Source organism: Peromyscus leucopus, chromosome 1 (genome assembly GCF_004664715.2).
Source record: "Peromyscus leucopus breed LL Stock chromosome 1, UCI_PerLeu_2.1, whole genome shotgun sequence".
NCBI lineage: Eukaryota > Metazoa > Chordata > Mammalia > Rodentia > Cricetidae > Peromyscus > Peromyscus leucopus.
Window position 1 is genome coordinate 84,812,919 of NC_051063.1, and position 13,777 is coordinate 84,826,695.

The window sequence follows — 13,777 nt, forward strand, 5'->3', positions numbered from 1 at the left end:
TACCATGATCCATGATCAAGGCAACTTATGAAAGCATTTAATTGGGGGCTTGCTTACAGTTTCAGGGGCTTAATCCCTGATCATGGAAAGGGAGCACAGTGGCAGGCAAGCATGTTGCTGAGAGCTCACATCTGATCTGTACATTATAGGCAGAGATAGAGACTAGGCCTGGTGTGGGTTTTTGAAGCCTCAAAGCCCACCCCTAGTGACACACCTCCTTCAACAAGGCCACACCTCCTAATCCTTCCTAAATAACTCACCAGCTGGGGATCAAGCATTCAAATATATAAGTCTACGTGGGACATTCTTATTCAAACCACCACACTATTAGTGGTTCATCAAGTGTTTGCTGTGTGCCTAGGAACTGAGGTACACAGGATAAAATTTGTTCTGTTTGGAGGATCAGATAAATCAACAACGAGACTCTCAGAGAATGAAACCTGACTGGTGTTGCAGTCCTGTAATCACAGCATTTGGGAAGCTGAGGCAGGAGGATCATGAACTCAATGTCAGCCTGGACTCTAATTATATCTATAAAAGCAAACCAAAAAACAAAAGCAGCTGGGCGTGGTGGCACACACCTACAATTAGTTCCAGCACTTGTGAGGCAGAGGAAGGCAGAGATCTCTTGACTTTCAGGCTAGCTAAGGCTACATCATGATACCTTGTCTCAAAAAGCAAAACAAAACAAAAACAAACAACAAAGCAAAACAAATGAAAATCCAAACTATCAAAATGAAGAAAACCAAGACGAAACAAACAAAAGTGTTGTCCCAGATTAGCATACAATGACATATAGATTGGTTGAGTCCATCGCAGTATTTGAATTGAGACACATCTGGTATGAAACGATCTTTTGATTTTTCCCAAACTTAAGGTGAGAACATGAGTTGCATAGTGTCTGTGGAGATGTGTAAACCTAGTTATTTTTCATACAAAGCATGTCCTGTTCTTTGTAGAAGGCACAGGTAGGACTTCAGGAATGATAGGATTGGATGTGGTTCTTGAAGTACATGCAAACTGATGATAGTTCAGAAAGCTGCATGCAACTCAATGAACCCTCTGTTAGTAGGTGCAAAATGTGTGTGCACTCACATACACAATTTATTCTGGGTCTGTAGCTGCCCTTAGTTTGTCCAACATAGTGATGACCAGAAGAGAGCGCCTTTGGTTCTATTGCTTTTTGGAGTTTTCTCATGTTGGATTTTCCTAAAATAGGCCCTGTCAGGGCAACTAAAATAGACAGCATTGCATTGACACTTAGGTAGTGGTGATTTAGGCAGGAAATAGACAAGAACTGAGTAGCCTCTTTTGTTTTTGTTTTTGTTGTTGTTTGAGACAGAGTCTCACTATGTATTCTTGGCTAGCCCTGAACTCACAGAGATCCACCAGCCTCTGTCTCCTGAGTGCTGGGATTAAAAGCATGTACCACCATGTCCAGCAAGAGATACCTTACTTTGCAAAGCCTGCAGTACCATGTTGCTTGTTGCTTTCTATCATATGTTAGACTCTCTTGATATAAGTATGTTTATCTCTGCATGTTAATGTATCCATGTGCTATATAAGCATTTGTGAAAATAAATGTTATAAAAATAAAGCAAAATAGTTTTAACCCGTGTGTGTATATATGTATGTGTACACACACACACACACACACACACACACACACACACACACACACACACAGAGCTTTATATAACCCTCATAGGATATATATATATATGGATATTTTGTGTGTGTGTGTGTGTGTGTGTGTGTGTGTGTGTGTGTGTGTAAAATAAAGACAGACAAACCACAAACATTTCTAGTCTCTGTCTTAGAAACCCGAATTCTTCCTAAATTGGCTCTTACCGTAGGGAAATTGTTTGGGTGATAGTAATTGAAACCAAGAATTCTGGTCTTGTCTGGTTTTTCAGTTTCATAGGATGTGGTTTAGATCAAATACCTTTGAGCTAGAAGAAGATTGGTTATGTCATTATTGTACAGAGGCTTCCAGGAGAGTTTGCTTTACATCCCGTTACCTGATGCTTGGATGTTAAGAGGGGTTCTTCCTTAGGAACATGAAGGAGAGAGAAAATGTTTCTACAGTAGAAGGCAGGAGTAAATACTCTGTAACTGTGTATTTGGAGGAAGGCTAAGATAGTTCTTTTAGCTTGTTAGTCATGCCATCTTATATAAATAGTACCCTAATGGCTCACCTAGTTGTAATGGAATTTGTCAGCTTTCATGGGCCAGGGATCATTGCTCCTGTTGTTCAGCTGAGAGTACCCATGACGTATTGGGTTGAAATTGTGGCTCCGTAAGCTGGTCCAGGAACAATCAGGAATCTAAGCATTGGATCTTCCTTTCTGGGCTGCTAAGTAGGAGATCTGAGAAACATTAAGTGTCTTTGTAAGAACTCTTTAGTTGTGATACAAGCTGATATCTGGGGAATGTAAAAGGGAATTTACTGACTGGCATATTCATGAAAGTTAGGCTTTGATCTCTATTCTTGAAGCCATTGGATTCCAGGTGTGAATGATGTTGTTAAAACTCAGTTTGTAATTGCTCAGTATTACTTTCCACCTAAGAATCTCATTTTTGAGTTCTGTATGCATTAGATTTGAAACTCACCCAGTAAAGAGAGCCTGTTTAATCTTCACATCTACCCTCTTTAATAGACATTTTACTTTCCCTGGTAGCTGTGGTATGGTGACCATTTTCAGTGTTTGGCTTGGGTGCCTGTGTACCCCTGGTAATACCAGGAATGTATAAGGCAGTGGTGGGCCTAGGTCACATGCTCCATTATGAATCCCACATATGCACAGTCTTATCCCAGGAGTTAGGGAGAGAGGCAGGGAACTTCTTAGTAGTGAAGCTTGAACAATTATCTGATAAAGACGCTAGGTAGTGGGGAAGCATACATGGTTCTGTTAGGTTCTGTAATGTCCTTTGATTCCATCTATAGCTCAAAAGCCCGTATGACAGGTCTGTGGGCTAAATGCAGCCCACTTTCTGCTTCCAAAGCTCCACAGTCCCATGTTCGTAAGAGTCACTGTGACTCTGGTTAGTCTAAGAGCCAGATTCTCAGCCCAGTGCTAAGAGGACGAGGATGCATTTGACTTTCAGATGGTACCATCTTAACTTTGGGGAGGGTGGAAAAGGTAAATTTGTCTAGTACTTAAAAAAAAAAATACATTGAGGAAATTGAGATGAAACTGAAAGACGATCATTTGATGAACCTCTTGTTTCTTGTTCCATCATTTAACAAATCTCTTAAGTCCTTGTGCTCACAGTAAAGCTGACGCTTCTTTACTTGCTGCCTGGATGTTTTTCTATAAATATAACATCTTCTATGCTTTCAGCAAAGTTTTTTTTTTTTTTTATCTTTTTTTTTTTTTTAAGGGAAACTGGATTAGTCGGCAAATACAGTATGTTGAAAGTATCCATTGCTAGAATAGACTTTATATAAAATGTTTTTGCATATTCTTTGATCCATTAATTTCCCTTCTTGGAATTTATTCTCAGGAAATAATTATTACTGTTTTGGTTTTTAACTTCATTTTCTATTTACTACCCTAGTATGCCTATAGTAGTGAATTATAGAGAGCAAGTTAACATCTGAGAGTAAGAAATTAAAACAACAAATCATGGTGCCCATTCATTGAGATACTAAGCTGCACAGTGTTTCAACACAGGGAGTCTCAGTCTCTTTGCTCCCTCTGGAGTACAGTATAAGAATTTGGACAGATTGAATAGTAGGATATAACTAACCTTATGAGTTATGTGCGGTCTGGAGCATTTGTGGCGATAACAATATTTAAAATTGTTGTTGAGGGGTTAAGGTGGTAGCTTAGTCATTAAAGTTCTTGCTTTTCAAGCTTGGGGACCTGAGTTCAATAACCCCAGAATCCATGTAAAGTTCATTGACTTTCACCAACACACACGTGTGCATATACATGCACAGATTTGTCTCCATTTTCTGGACTTTCTAGAAAATATATATAGTACTTCTGAATTGGTAGTAGTCAGAGACGTTTCTGACCCGGTTACTCATGTGGTTGAAAGGAAGAATTCTCATGCTGTGCAGGTCTTTTTGTCCCTCTGTCTTCCTGTCTGCTGTGCATTAGCAGCCAGCCTCCATCAGGGGCTTCTAGGAAGAAGTTGGTATGTGTGGTCTTATAATGGATTTAGATTTTCTTTATAAAGAATGAGCAAGCATTAAGAAATTGATCAGTTACCGTGTGATAAACTTGAGGCTTACTTAGAAACCACATGACTCTAGAAACCTCAGCTGTATATTTGTGATCTTTCAAGTATTCCTTTAAGGCATTTGCAGGCAGTCATTTATCATTTTTTGTATCAGGTTCTTTCCTCGTCTTTTGACTCATTTCACAATTTTCCTTTCTTTTCTTTTACTAAATGCAAAAATCTAATCTCATCTTCAGTTAACTACTTTTCAGCTGAATTCCTTAGAAGGTGACCAGAAAGTGAACAGTTCATGTGGTAATTGGATGTTTGAGGACTAATTAGCTATAATATGCCAACCTCCTGGGTGACAAATATCTGTATGCTATCTGGAAGCAGGGAATGACTGTCTAATCAGCAGTTCACCTTCAGGGAGGTCTACTGAAGTACCATCCCCAGGAAGGAAGGAAACCATCCATAGAGCCAGAGTATAGGCCTTCTGCCTTTAAACAAGCAATGCCATCGGGAAAGCAGGGGGGTCGGCAAGGGACACTGATGACAAAGGAGTGACTGTTACAGTTGTCCCCCACAGGCTCATGTATTTGAATATGTGGTGCCCAGCAGGTGGCACTACTAGGGAGGTTGTGGAACCTTTGGGACTGCGGCCTCTCCAGCAGAAGGTGGTCCCTGGGGGCAAGGCTTGAAGGTGATATGTGTTCTGGATTCCAGTCTAACCGCTTTACTTCCTCATCTGCCAACATATGAGGAGCTGCTATCTCACACTCCTACTGCAGTGGTGGACATATCTTCCAGTACAGTCAAAATAAATCTTTGAGTTCCTTCTTTAGGTATTTGGTAACACCAATTAGAAAGGTAACTAATACAATGGCCAACCTAGAAATCCACTGCCTCCCTGTGCACTTATGGGGGTAGTTAGACCTGCTTTAGAATAGTTGTGTAGGGGGGAAAAAACAAAAGACCCAGTTGTGGGCCGGTGACATGAGAAGGCCCAATTTTGGTTATTTTGGGTAAACATGCCACTCAGTTCTAAAGCTTGGAGACCAAAATGCTTCATTATATCATTTTGGAAAGTTTATGTGGTATGTGTCTGTGTTGGCTTGCTTGTATTTGGCAAGTAGCCCTCAGACTAGCTAGTAACACTGGTTTTAGTCTTCAGACCTTAAATAGATATATAGTCTCAGTAGTATCTAGTCATTGGCTGCTAAGGGATGGATTCTGAGTGAGTTTGTCATTGTGTGGATGCCATTGAGTGTCCTTACGCATAGGTCACATTTCATGTGGTATCTTTTTTTTTTTTTGGTTTTTTCGAGACAGAGTTTCCCTGCGTAGCTTTGTGCCTTTCCTGGATCTCACTCTGTAGACCAGGCTGGCCTCGAACTCACAAAGAACCGCTTGGCTCTGCCTCCTGAGTGCTGGGATTAGAGGCGTGCGCCACCACCGCCCGGCTTCATGTGGTATCTTGATGCAGTCAGGGGAGATGATACATGTGACATGTATGATCTTGCTGCCAGTCACACAACATGCCGTTTTATAGAAATCTTTTAACAACAAAAAGGTAGCATTGTAAATATGTAGCCCAGTAACATAACCTTTTTATTAAATGTTATATACTATACTTAATTGTATGTGCTGTACTTTTTTACAGTTGGCAGTGTAGGGTACTTAATCTGTGCCAACATGATCATGAATAAGTGAACACTGTTTCTCCACAGCATTGGGGTGGATCTTAGGGGACCACCATTGTGACATTGTCCATCACTGATGAAAACATCATTAGACAGTATGATTATATTTCAAGTGTGACACCTAAGGACCAGTGACAAACTAATAAAAATAAGTGACTTTGTGCCAAGCTGGATGGTGTTAGTCATGTGACCCAGGTTATTTACTAGACATATAAGTAGTGTGTATGTTTCCTTTTAAACATATTTTCTCTTTCCTTCCTTCATGCCTCTTCCCTTTTGCACTTTTGAGATTGGTTGATATCCAGATCCTCCCAACCCTGACTAGAGCTGCAGTTTGAGTTTGCTAGTGTAGGGCATTTTAGGACAAAGACTCGTTTAAAACACGAACATAGAAACAAACAGGTTCTGTTTGTTTGGGCGGAGGAAACTGCTTTCCCCACTAAGTAGCTCTGGTAATGCTTAATCTCTGAAGGTGATCTTCCTTCAAGCCCCAATTTCCTAGTGCGAGGAGCAGTCCCCTCAGTCTTTCCTCATTATCTCTGCAAGTTTCTAGAAGTCATTTACACCTGGACAGTGCCCACTTTTCAGTCTTTTTTGAAAAGGTCACTCAGAACCTGTAGCTGCCAGGTGGGACTAAGAGTCTGTCTCCTGTAGTCTTGTCTAGAGACTCCCTAGGGTTTAGAGGATGGCTCACATTCTGTTCTTCAGTGTCTGGCATGTTCAGTGAGAAGTAAGACCATGGGCCCAGCTAGCTCTCCAAACTAGATAGAAGTTGGAAACATGAATTTCGTATTGCTTACGTGGGAATGCCGGTGTGTACTGGTAGCTTCTGGCTGTAGAATAGACTGACTCTAGGTGGGAACAAAATGGGGAAGGGCATTGCGTTGTTCCCTTCTGTCAAGGCAGTCTTAGGGCAGGGCTGACACACCTTGCTGACACTGTTTTTTGGTATAGCATTCACCTCCTGTTTTTTTAGCTCCTCATTTCACAGGCTCCCTATGAGCAGCCAACACTTCCTCTGAGCAGGCTTTCTGACCCAATCAACTACATCAAAGAGACAGTTTGCTCTGGGCTGTTTACCATGGAGAATACTGACCCTTAAGAGTTCAAACAAAAGTGATGAAGGAAGGGAAGGCTGCAAACTCCAGATGTCTGTCACCCCATTGTTCAGATTGGAGTCACCTATTTTTCTTCTACTGGGCTTGACTCTGAGAGTATGAACAAGAAGAAGCAAGGGAGCCATTCATTAAGGAGGGCAAGTTCTTGTCTTCAGAAGGTTCCAGATTTTCAACTTCAGTCTCTTTTAAATGCCAAAAAAGACGAAGGTAGCCCCAGAATATTATACTTTGAAAAGACAAATTTAGACCCCTTATTTTAATGTCAGAGTCACAGAGAGGCCAAGTGATTTGTTGAAGGGATGCATTGTTTATGGGAGTCTTGGATGAGCCTCCAAGGTGTCCTCAACCTCTGGAATCCACTCACGTGTTGATAAAGAACATTTTCTTCTCGGGACATTGTCATTGCCCTGGCACACATCATATCAGAGAAGAGTAAGCAAGGCCAGGAGAGGGATCAGGATAGAGATCGAGAACCTGGTTACCTCAAGCCTACTCCCTGAATTTTATTTACTTCTTTTATAGAATGAAGAAAATGTTATCTAACTTACAGAGATATAATATGTTAAACGTAACGGTTCATATCATTCTTTTTTTTTTTTTTTTTTTGGTTTTTCGAGACAGGGTTTCTCTGTGTAGCTTTGCACCTTTCCTGGGACTCATTTGGTAGCCCAGGCTGGCCTCGAACTCACAGAGATCCGCCTGCCTCTGCCTCCCGAGTGCTGGGGTTAAAGGCGTGCGCCACCACCGCCCGGCTGGTTCATATCATTCTTAATAAATACATGCAGTGCTTTGTGTAAGTGTGGGTGATGTATATGTGCATGTGTAAAGGTCAGAGGTCAATGTCAGGTGTCAGGTGTCATTCTCCACCATATTTTCTGAGATAAGGTCCATCATTGAACCTGGAGCTTATTGATTCACTTAGGCTGGCTGGCCTGGAAGCCCCAGGAAGTTTCCCTGTCTTTATCCCCCAACACTGGGGTTAGACATGGACTACCATGCCCAGCTTTTACATGGGTACTGGGAATCCAAACTGAAGTCCTCATGTTTTTGTGACTGTCACTTTACTGATGGGCCAATCTCTTCAGCTCCCTGTAATAATTTTTTCCCCCATTTTTCGAGATAGGTTTTCTCTGTGTAGTTTTGGTGCCTGTCCTGGATCTTGCTCTGTAGACCAGGCTGGCCTTGAACTCACAGAGATCTGCCTGCCTCTGCCTCCCCCGCATGTTGGGATTAAAGGCATGCGCCACCACCGTCCAGCATGATTTTTAAAATATAGTTATTACTCTATGTTAATTACACAGAATAACCATATTGGTTTTCTCTCTTCCCATTTCCTGCCTATCGCTATTTAAGAACCCAAACAAGATCTGCCTCTCTGTGAAATCCCAGTGAAGTCTGGCAGATTGGTTTTATTTTGTAGTCCTATTGTGTAGCAATTAAGAAGCCTTAGTTTCCTAATATAAAAGTTATAGCAGTTGACTTCTTAGGCGTGTTATAAAAGTGCAACTGTAGCCCCAGGCCCACAATATCTGAGTCTCTCTCAAGTTTTCTTTGTAGTTCTCTTATCTCTCCTTTTTTCCTGTCTCCATCTGTGGGTTGGTCTTCACTGTGGGTCGGCTCAACAACCAAGAGTAAGTCACTTGAAGACGCTTGCCTGGTTCTTACCTCATGGAACTACCAAAGAGATAGGCACAGCTGGAGCTAGAGAACTCCAGGGACCCAAGGCCTCTGAGGATTGCCCTTGGGGCCTAGTAGTGTCTGCTTCACGCCTGAGGCTGGGACTGAACTGGGCAGGCAGCCAAGTCTTTCCTCAGGCACAGCAGCCAGGGCTGGCACAGAGGGAGGAGGATTCTGGAGGCTGATGTGGAGAGGAGGGAGGGAAGGAGTCAGAAACAGCTGGAGCTAAGACTGAAGGAGAAAAGCTGGGGACTGATCTTGCTCAAGTGTGAGCTGAACCAAGTTCTTGTCTGGTAAATAAATACCCAGGGAGTATAAAGGCTTAGACTAGGTTTCCCAGTTAGTGCATGTGTGAACAGTTCCGCCACCTCCACTTCTTTTTCCAGCCCTGCTCCACCTCTCTGTGTCCTTGGCTCTGTTTGACCCATTTGTGCCACAATAGCTAAAGCAGGAGAGCAGTCACTTCTGAGACACACTTGACTTGCCATAGTAGAGCTGGGCTGGCTACTGAAGAATACTTCCTGTGGTAAAGGAAGCTTGAGTCTGTCAGTGACTTTGTGATAGCAGTAATAATAATGATTACAGAGAGAGGCGGACACTTCATTGAATGCTTCTATGTACCAAATACATGGATTATCTCATTTCCTCTGCTCAACAGTCCTCTGAAGTGCAGTGGAATGAGCTGCTGACAGGTTTGGTTAATAGATGCCATCATTGTGATTCACTCGGCCTTTCCATTACTGTACTTTCTCCCTCCCTAGATAGGCTCCTTGACCTTCGTGTGCCGCCATTTAATTTCCCGGAACTCATTAGTTTCACAGAGCTATGTTTCTATGTTGCTGTTACCATATACTAACAGATAGAAAAGAGTATTCATTACTAATAATTGTGTTGTTTTTGGAAACTGGGCACTGGAGTATCTAGATTGTGCAGAGGCTGTCAGCAGGTGGCAATGGGAGGGAGGAGAGCCACCTGGGAGGACACCTCCATTAACAGAGTGTAATTGCCTAGAAAGCTAGAGAGCCTGTCTTTGCAGGACCTATAGAAGTGGATGAAAGAGGAAAGAGAAAGCCTACTTAGGTTAGGAACAGGGTATGGCTAACAATTTAAAGTATTCACCCAGGCACAGCTTGATTTTTATTGAGGATCAATCCCAAGGAAATCACTTCCTGTGGAGAGCCTGATTCTCCACATGGTGGGGCTTTGGAGCTTTTGAATAGTCAGTGATGTGGTATTAGAATGTTTTTGTTTTTTGAGACTGGGTCTCAGTATGTAGATCAGGCTGGCCTTGAACTCAGAGATCTACCTGTCTCTGCTTCCCAAGTGCTGGGATTAAACACATGCATTACTATGCCTGGCCTTTTATTATTATTGTTGTTAATAACATTTTAAAATTATTTGTGTGTGTGTGTGTGTGTGTGTGTGTGTGTGTGTGTGTGTGTGTGTATGTATGTGCATGTGCACGCGTGCGCTCATGTACCATGGCTTCTATGTGGCAGTCTGGGACAACTTTTAGAAGTCTGTCCTTCCTCTCTACCATATAGGTCCTGGGGATTATCCTCAGGTTGTCCCTAACCTGGTGACAGGCACCTTTATCCCTGAGCTATCTCAGTAGCACTTGTGAGACTGCTTTTTAGAAGGACTTGAGCTAATGACTTTGGGGTAGGACTGGCTGTTTGGACCACTTACATTATCTGTTTCTTGACTAACTATGTGCAGTAATCATGTGGGTAGATTTGAGAAATTCAGTTAGTCACAGAGCTTTCACTACACTGACGTGGTGGAGCAGGTCTAGAACAAGTAGACTAGTTCTAGCACATCTCCTCTCTATCTGGGATGGGGAGCTCTGAGCCCAAGGGCATCATACTTGTTGGAATCATGGCAGCTGTGCTGGCCTGGCCCTGGGGAAGGCAGTGCTAAGGATGTCTTTGATCATGCGTGCAGATAGTGTAGTGTTCTTTCTGGTGGCTGATGGTTAATATCTGCAATTCTGAGGTTGTTGTGCTGTTGCTTCTGAACATTACTCAGTGTGCTGTCCCATGATCCTTTGCCAGGGGTGGGTTCAGTTATACAGGTTGTGATTTCTTGAACTAAACATTCCAGGTTCTGTTTGTTCTGTGATGTTGGATAAATTTACTGTATGTATGCAGAGCCTCAGTTTCCCTGTCTTTAAATGGAATTGTGGTGAGGAGGGCACATGAGCTAATCATGTTCTTAAAGTGCTTAGTTAGTATAGAGCTTGGCTGCGTAGCAAAGGCTCATTTAACCAATAGCCAGTGAGACCTTCAGCTTTGAAAGACTGAAGAAGGTTCTGCCAGCCTCTTGAACACAGGGCTGGTTGCTGTGACCTGGCCTGGAGAAGCCCAGAGAAAAGAGAAATCAAAGAGCAACCCAGGAGCAGCACCCACCAGAAGATAAGAAAACACTGGCTCTCACTTGAGACCACTACTCCATCCCACTAAAATGGGAACCTTTCAAAGAAAGGAACTATGATGGAAGAAAGCCGACCTTCTGTCACTGGGTGATTGATCATCTGTCCACATTGATTTCTCCCTCTTTTTCTCTGAGTATGTTAAAAGCCTTCAGGTCATCTAAAGACATGGAGACTCAGCAGAGTAAATGGGATTTAGACTTCTATGGGAGCCCCATCTGTCCTGCCCTTACCTTTAGGCCTTGGTGCCAAGCTTTGGAGGGAGCTGCAGTACTGAAGCATCTGTCCAGTGGGGGCGGGGTGAGTGGTCTGGGTAGGTGGGTCAGATGGAGGGCAGGAAATCCTCTTATCGCACCCGGGGGCTGGGTCTCCTGCAGCAGGAGCTGAGCAGCAAACACTGGTGAGTCAGCGAGCCTGGGAATTAGAGTTGCCAGTCTGTGAGCATGTGGGGTTTGTGTAAGTTTGGGCCTTTTGTTTCTTTCAGCAATCCAGTCTTTAGAAACACAAATCTGGAAACCAGACCTTCCACATGCTACAGTCCTTGTTTGGAGAGAATTCTGCTGGAACAGTTGCTTCTCTTGTATCATGGTCTTCCAAGAATTAACCCCTTGCCTTTTGAAATTTGAATAGGTTTCACTCTGGCTTACTACATGCCCAAAGTATGAACAGCCTGTGAGAAACCATGCTTGGGTCTGTCACTTTTCACAGCCAAAGCACTTTTAAGGGTCTTTGTGTGTGTGTGTGTGTGTGTGTGTGTGTGTGTGTGTGTGTGTGTGTGTGTGTTTAAAGCAAATTGAAGCTGCAGTTCTTTTGAGGGCATGTGTAGACATGTCTTTTGTCTCTGAGGGTGGAGAATAGGACACACCCTGATAGGAGTCTGCCTTAACTACAGGAATGGTTGTGGTTCCTTTTAGATGACTACACTGCTTCCTTTTAGAGACAATTCCTCTTGAAGGTAACTCATCTAGGCACTGTTTGGTAGAAGCTGTTTTGTTTTTATCTTTTTAGCCTTTCTTAACAACTACCCTTTGCCCCATTCTCAGACTCTGAAGAGCTCTGAATTTGAACCAAGGAGGGCCATGGAGGCTCCTTAGAAGTGGGAGGCCCATGCTGGACTGCCACTGAGTTTTGTCTGGTGTCTGCTTTCCTCGTTACCCTTGTGGCTCCCGATCCAGAACTAACAGCAGTCAGTGTCAGTGGCTGCCCTTGTTCTAGCAGTTGGCAGGATTTTGCAAGTACTAAATTGTAAATGGATTTTTTTCTTATAGCAAACTAGTTGATGGCTAAGCACAAGTCCTGAGTAGACTGTATTAGAGAAGCTGCTTCTGCTTTTGTCATAGATTTCTAGCAGTTCATATAAAAGTTACAACAAATACTCACAGTGAAGAATTTGCTCAGTGTCAGTGTAGCCTTTTGATCGAGCAGTTCTATCTCTTAGAGATTGTATTGGGTGTGGAGACACACCTAGGTTGGGAAAGTACCTGGAGTGGAGGCTCCATAGAGGTGGGTGGAGCAGGGTAGAGCTAGGAAGTACACCTGTGTGAATCCAGAGACCAGATGCGCTTCCCTTGGGCATTTGGCTAGGTCCCTGCTTGAAGTTTTGACATTGTAACTCTTTACCTCCCCATCAGACCATTATAAGATTACAGGTGGCTTGGATATGGTCTCTTCTCCCTATTCCATCAGAATCCAGCCTGAAAAACCAAACAATGTATTTATTATGTGGAAGCTTTATCATGGAGTCTTGCCTTCAGTTAATTTTCTACTCCTTATGTACCCTCACATCTGAGGGAGAACAGGGAGAAGAAGGAATGGCTGCCGTGTGGTGAGGTCTGTGAGGCAAGGCCCCTCAAACTCTCCTTGACTTCTACTAAGGAGTGTCACCAGTGCCATCCATTACCATTATTTGTGGTGGTATTGTGTTCCCCAAAATATTGTGTACCCTAATAAACTTATCTGGGGTCAGAGACAGAAGGCTAGAAAATGGTGGCACTCACACCTTTAATCCTAGCATTCCAGAGGCAGAAATCCCTCTGGATCTCTGTGAGTTCAAGGCCACACTGGAAACAGCCAGGCAAGTGACACACACCTTTAATCCCAGGGAGTGATGGTGAAAGGAAAGATATATAAGGCGTGAAGACCAGAAGCTAGCAGCATTTGGCTGGTTAAGCTTTTAGTCTTTGGAGTAGCAGTTCAGCTGAGATTCATTCTGGATGAGGACTCAGAGGCATCCAGTCTGAGGAAACAAGATCAGCTGAGAAGATGGCCAGGTGAGGTTAGCTGTGGCTTGTTCTGTCTCTCTGATCTTCCAGTTCACCCCAATATGTGGCTCCATGTTTGTTTTTATTAATAAGAACTTTTAAGATTCCTGCTACAATTATTGTAGACTTAGCTACTTCTGTATTGTTCTGCTCAATTAGTTGCCATGGCTACCAGGACAAGGTAATTTATACTCCAATGTGTTGCTTATGTTATGCTGGGAGGAAAAGACCTACTGTAACAACAATCTTTGTTAAAATTTGAACGTGTAGATTATTAGGTGTAGAGCCAGGTGGTGGTCTTCTGGCTTAACTCAGGTCCAGATAACTTTCTTATGTGAAGGCAAAAGTTGACAAGACTTATTTCCCCTGGAACACTCTGTCAGAACTGTAGTCTCCGATGTGTTCTGCAAATGAATC

General features: G+C 43.0%; 1 protein-coding gene and 1 long non-coding RNA gene across 4 annotated transcripts in view; one reads left to right on the plus strand and one right to left on the minus strand.

Moving 5' to 3' along the window:
• The window catches only part of Dcun1d3 (defective in cullin neddylation 1 domain containing 3), a 45,554-nt gene that overhangs the window by 23,799 nt on the left and 7,978 nt on the right, over positions 1-13,777 (plus strand). The gene's annotated exons all lie outside the window — the stretch shown is intronic.
• Positions 1,748-12,813, minus strand: LOC119089096. The gene is made up of 3 exons (XR_005092926.1): positions 12,480-12,813; positions 11,333-11,513; positions 1,748-2,369 (listed from the first exon to the last, which is right to left on the minus strand). It is a non-coding gene; the product is annotated as an uncharacterized LOC119089096 (long non-coding RNA).